We start from the raw sequence: 6,374 nt of genomic DNA, 5'->3' as shown, positions 1-6,374 counted from the left end.
AAACTCACACTTAGACCAGCTGGATAAGAGATTCAAATCGGCTTGCCCACAGGGAAAGCCAACTTCGTCTCTCGAATCACAGCAGAAAATCCAACCTTCAGAGTGGAGTGCCGAAAAGCAAAAGAACGAGTGTGGAAAAGTAAAACAAGACTCTCACTTCGTGAGCAAGACTAGGAATTATGTTTACCTTACCCTTGAACCTTCCTGCCTACCTTGCCATTTTCAAAACGACAAGACTCCAAGCCAGTTGCTAGAGGAGGAACACTAGTCCAAAAAATCAACACATCATGACAGCTCAGCGCAGGCTGCTTACGATAAAGCGACGGATACCATCCACGAGCGTTTTGGCACACGACATGCCGCTCAATTCCTTCAAAAACCCGGGACTGAAAGAAAGCAGCGTCTGTGAGTCAATCTTTTGACCAATTCACGAATAAGCTCATCCATGCCCTTCACTTAGCAATCTTACCCGCAAGGAAGATAACTCCTTCTTTCTCTGGCTGTCGACAGAATCTACTTCTTACACCCCAAATTCAGCATTTTTTTAAAAAGCACTGGATAATAAACGTAATTATTTTATGGCTCCCTCCTACCTTTAACTAAGCCTCCTCCACATCACATAAATATCAATTTTGTTCCCCACATAACATTAGTATCGAGCTGTTTGCAATGGACTAGTGTTTGTCATGGACTAATTAGTTTGCACCCGCTTTTTAAAAAATTGGACAGTGAAAATAGGGGCACTTTTTAGGAAGAAAAAAGCCATTTATGGAGAGCCAGAAAACTTTACAATTCACATTTTACAAAAGGATGTTTTTGATTAGTTCAATTTATGTTCAACATCATTCTCAAAACTTAAAATCAAATTAATAAATTGCTTATAAGAAATAGTTTTCTTAATGACATCGGGAGGAATAGTTTCAATTCTTAATGCAAATTCGAAAACCTGTCTTTGCGATTTTGATCAATTTGTTGTGTTGCGCGATACCTTCATTTCGCACCTTTTTATGACAATTTAATTTTGTTTTACGGTTTCGTTTACAGTTTTACGACTAATTTGGCATTACACGCAGCCACTTTTGTAGCGTTTCCAGCACTTGAAAGCACAAAAAGTAACCGGTATCCTCAAAACTGCCGAAAACTGTTTTCCAAACAAATAGACCCAAAAAAACTAACAAACCAAAAAAAAAAAATTTAATGCCAAACCTACTCTAAGAATTCAGAAAAAAATCCGACCGATCACTTGGGTGCGAGGAACCAACTCAACACTCTCAAAACCAGCAATTCAAGAGGCCCAGCCCCAATGATACACCAAAAAAATTGTATTTGAACAAGACATCCGGTCGCGCAAGAACCGATCAACATAATTCTCAAAACTTAAAATCACATTAATAAATTGCTTATAAGAAATAGTTTTCTTAATGACATCGGGAGGAATAGTTTTAATTCTTAATGCAAATTCGAAAACCTGTCTTTGCGATTTTGATCAATTTGTTGTGTTGCGCGATACCTTCATTTCGCACCTTTTTATGACAATTTAATTTTGTTTTACGGTTTCGTTTACAGTTTTACGACTAATTTGGCATTACACGCAGCCACTTTTGTAGCGTTTCCAGCACTTGAAAGCACAAAAAGTAACCGGTATCCTCAAAACTGCCGAAAACTGTTTTCCAAACAAATAGACCCAAAAAAACTAACTAACCAAAAAAAAAAAATTTAATGTCAAACCTACTCTAAAAATTCAGAAAAAAATCCGACCGATCACTTGGGTGCGAGGAACCAACTCAACACTCTCAAAACCAGCAATTCAAGAGGCCCAGCCCCAATGATACACCAAAAAAATTGTATTTGAACAAGACATCCGGTCGCGCAAGAACCGATCAACAATCAGGAAAAAAGAAAAACTATAACAATTTTTTTTGAGCAGAGAAACTCAAACGAGAATTGACTCATCGCACTTGAAACTAACAGAAGATCCGAACCAAATCAACTCTCAGTCACACTTGAGCAAAAACTCGCACTAAGACCCGCTGGATAAGAGATTCAAATCGGCTTGCCCACAGGGAAAGCCAACTTCGTCTCTCGAATCACAGCAGAAAATCCAACCTTCAGAGTGGAGTGCCGAAAAGCAAAAGAACGAGTGTGGAAAAGTAAAACAAGACTCTCACTTCGTGAGCAAGACTAGGAATTATGTTTAGCTTGCCCTTGGACCTTCCTGCCTATCTTGCCATTTTCAAAACGACAAGACTCCAAGCCAGTTGCTAGAGGAGGAACACTAGTCCAAAAAATAAACACATCATGACAACTCAGCGCAGGCTGCTTACGATAAAGCGACGGATACCATCCACGAGCGTTTTGGCACACGACATGCCGCTCAATTCCTTCAAAAACTCGGGCCGGAAAGAAAGCAGCGTCTCCGAATCAATCTTTTGACCAATTCACGAATAAGCTCATCCCGCCCTTCACTTAGCAATCTTACCCGCAAGGAAGATAACTCCTTCTTTCTCTGGCTGTCGACAGAATCTACTTCTTAAACCCCATATTCAGCATTTTTTCAAAAGCACTGTATAATAAACGTAATTATTTTAAGGCTCCCTCCTACCTTTAACTAACCCTCCTCAACATCACATAAATATCAATTTTGTTCCCCATTAACATTAGTATCAAACTGTTTGCCATGGACTAGTGTTTGTCATGGACTAATTAGTTTTCACGCTTTTTAAAAAATTGGACAGTGAAAATAGGGGCACATTTTAGGAAGAAAAAAGCCATTTATGGAGAGCCAGAAAACTTTACAATTCACATTTTACAAAAGGATGTTTTTGATTAGTTCAATTTATGTTCAACATCATTCTCAAAACTTAAAATCAAATTAATAAATTGCTTATAAGAAATAGTTTTCTTAATGACATCGGGAGGAATAAATTCAATTCTTAATGCAAATTTGAAAACCTGTCGTTGGGATTTTGATCAGTTCGTTGTGTTGCGCGATACCCTCAATTTGGGCCGTTCAATTTTTGCTACAATTAGCTGCCTTCCCCGTAAGGAAAAAAAGCCGAAGATATTAAAAAAATTTTCTGACTAGGGAAAATATCATCTAATTATAGCTCCCCCAAACAAATAAAATCACCGTGTAGAGTGCTATGTTCTCGCTAGATTTCTTAGCGAGAAAAAACCAAGGTCGTAACTAATGAGTTTTCTGGTGAACGAAGAACAGTGTGTGAAAAAAGACGAAAACTGAGAGATCGAAACAAAGTTCACAAATTGTTCAGGCGCCATTTTAAAGTTGACTTTTTAAAGTTTTCATTTTGCGTATTTTATGAAATTGAATTCTGCTTTTAAATACCGAAATTTATGGCAGTTCGTTATTCTTTGTTGACTTGTAATTTCCGATAATTACGGTTAACTTACGTATGAACTAAAATGTTGTCAATCGGCCAGCTACCCGAAAACGATCTACCTCAGTACCGAAACGAGGCAGAAATATGGTCCGCCGACCCGGACACGAGCAGTTCCTGTATGTGAGAGCTGACCTGGCTGATCTTGGAGCTCTCACCTCTTCTCGCTCTGTTGGGGGGCAAGGATGTTCTCGCTAGATTTCTTAGCGAGAAAAAACCAAGGTCGTAACTAATGAGTTTTCTGGTGAACGAAGAACAGTGTGTGAAAAAAGACTAAAACTGAGAGATCGAAACAAAGTCCACAAATTGTTCAGGCGCCATTTTAAAGTTGACTTTTTAAAGTTTTCATTTTGCGTATTTTATGACATTGAATTCAGCTTTTAAATACCGAAATTTATGGCAGTTCGTTATTCTTTGTTGACTTAAAACTTCCGATAATTACGGTTAATTTACGTATGAATTGAAATGTTGTCAATCGGCCAGCTACCCGAAACCAATCTACCTCAGTACCGAAACGAGGCAGAAATATGGTCCGCCGACCCGGACACGAGCAGTTCCTGTATGTGAGAGCTGACCTGGCTGATCTTGGAGCTCTCACCTCTTCTCGCTCTGTTGGGGGGCGAGGATGTTCTCGCTAGATTTTTTAGCGAGAAAAAACCAAGGTCGTAACTAATGAGTTTTCTGGTGAACGAAGAACAGTGTGTGAAAAAAGACTAAAACTGAGAGATCGAAACAAAGTCCACAAATTGTTCAGGCGCCATTTTAAAGTTGACTTTTTAAAGTTTTCATTTTGCGTATTTTAGGACATTGAATTCTGCTTTTAAATACCGAAATTTATGGCAGTTCGTTATTCTTTGTTGACTTAAAATTTCCGATAATTACGGTTAATTTACGTATGAATTGAAATGTTGTCAATCGGCCAGCTACCCGAAACCGATCTACCTCAGTACCGAAACGAGGCAGAAATATGGTCCGCCGACCCGGACACGAGCAGTTCCTGTATGTGAGAGCTGACCTGGCTGATCTTGGAGCTCTCACCTCTTCTCGCTCTGTTGGGGGGCGAGGATGTTCTCGCTAGATTTCTTAGCGAGAAAAAACCAAGGTCGTAACTAATGAGTTTTCTGGTGAACGAAGAACAGTGTGTGAAAAAAGACTAAAACTGAGAGATCGAAACAAAGTTCACAAATTGTTCAGGCGCCATTTTAAAGTTGACTTTTTAAAGTTTTCATTTTGCGTATTTTATGACATTGAATTCTGCTTTTAAATACCGAAATTTATGGCAGTTCGTTATTCTTTGTTGACTTAAAATTTCCGATAATTACGGTTAATTTACGTATGAATTGAAATGTTGTCAATCGGCCAGCTACCCGAAACCGATCTACCTCAGTACCGAAACGAGGCAGAAATAAACTATAAAGGTTGCTATAATGGGTAGGAACCAAATTATCGGCTCTTTTTTTTCCCCCCTCCAGCGAAATTTTTGTAGTAAAATTTTGTTCACATTTTTGGATTATTACAAAAATTGGTATGTTGACTAATTAGGCGATATCAAACATATTTGGTTTTCTCACTTAACCTTGTAAAATTCTCGTTACAACATAGAGTTGATGCATATGATAACTGGGGGAATTGAAAAGATGAAGCAAACTATCTTAGATCCTGCTTCTTGAGAGCCAGCAACTTCCACTGTGTAGAAAAATACTTAAGTGAACTACTAATTTTAGCAAAAAACGAGGGAATTTTTTATGCGCGCATTTATACAAATAAAATACCTTTCAGTCTATATTTCGAAAACCAGGATCCACACGCATACGAAATGATGAAATTAATCTTTTCAGCTTTTTTCTTCGTGTTGAGTATGTATATTGCCTCTAGCTCCAGCTATCTAAAATGGTGTCCTGTGAATTTCCAGGCAGTGCGTGGACTGGACAAATGCTACCATTTGAGTGAAGTTAACAAGTTCAAGGATCCATACGAAGCAGCAGAATACTGAATATGAGATACAGCAGAATACTGTGCAGACAGCAGTTCCTGTATGTGAGAGCTGACCTGGCTGATCTTGGAGCTCTCACCTCTTCTCGCTCTGTTGGGGGGCGAGGATGTTCTCGCTAGATTTCTTAGCGAGAAAAAACCAAGGTCGTAACTAATGAGTTTTCTGGTGAACGAAGAACAGTGTGTGAAAAAAGACTAAAACTGAGAGATCGAAACAAAGTTCACAAATTGTTCAGGCGCCATTTTAAAGTTGACTTTTTAAAGTTTTCATTTTGCGTATTTTATGACATTGAATTCTGCTTTTAAATACCGAAATTTATGGCAGTTCGTTATTCTTTGTTGACTTAAAATTTCCGATAATTACGGTTAATTTACGTATGAATTGAAATGTTGTCAATCGGCCAGCTACCCGAAACCGATCTACCTCAGTACCGAAACGAGGCAGAAATAAACTATAAAGGTTGCTATAATGGGTAGGAACCAAATTATCGGCTCTTTTTTTTCCCCCCTCCAGCGAAATTTTTGTAGTAAAATTTTGTTCACATTTTTGGATTATTACAAAAATTGGTATGTTGACTAATTAGGCGATATCAAACATATTTGGTTTTCTCACTTAACCTTGTAAAATTCTCGTTACAACATAGAGTTGATGCATATGATAACTGGGGGAATTGAAAAGATGAAGCAAACTATCTTAGATCCTGCTTCTTGAGAGCCAGCAACTTCCACTGTGTAGAAAAATACTTAAGTGAACTACTAATTTTAGCAAAAAACGAGGGAATTTTTTATGCGCGCATTTATACAAATAAAATACCTTTCAGTCTATATTTCGAAAACCAGGATCCACACGCATACGAAATGATGAAATTAATCTTTTCAGCTTTTTTCTTCGTGTTGAGTATGTATATTGCCTCTAGCTCCAGCTATCTAAAATGGTGTCCTGTGAATTTCCAGGCAGTGCGTGGACTGGACAAATGCTACCAT

This window comes from Symsagittifera roscoffensis, chromosome 7 (genome assembly GCF_963678635.1).
Source record: "Symsagittifera roscoffensis chromosome 7, txSymRosc1.1, whole genome shotgun sequence".
NCBI lineage: Eukaryota > Metazoa > Xenacoelomorpha > Acoela > Convolutidae > Symsagittifera > Symsagittifera roscoffensis.
Note: the sequence above shows the minus strand (reverse complement) of the source record.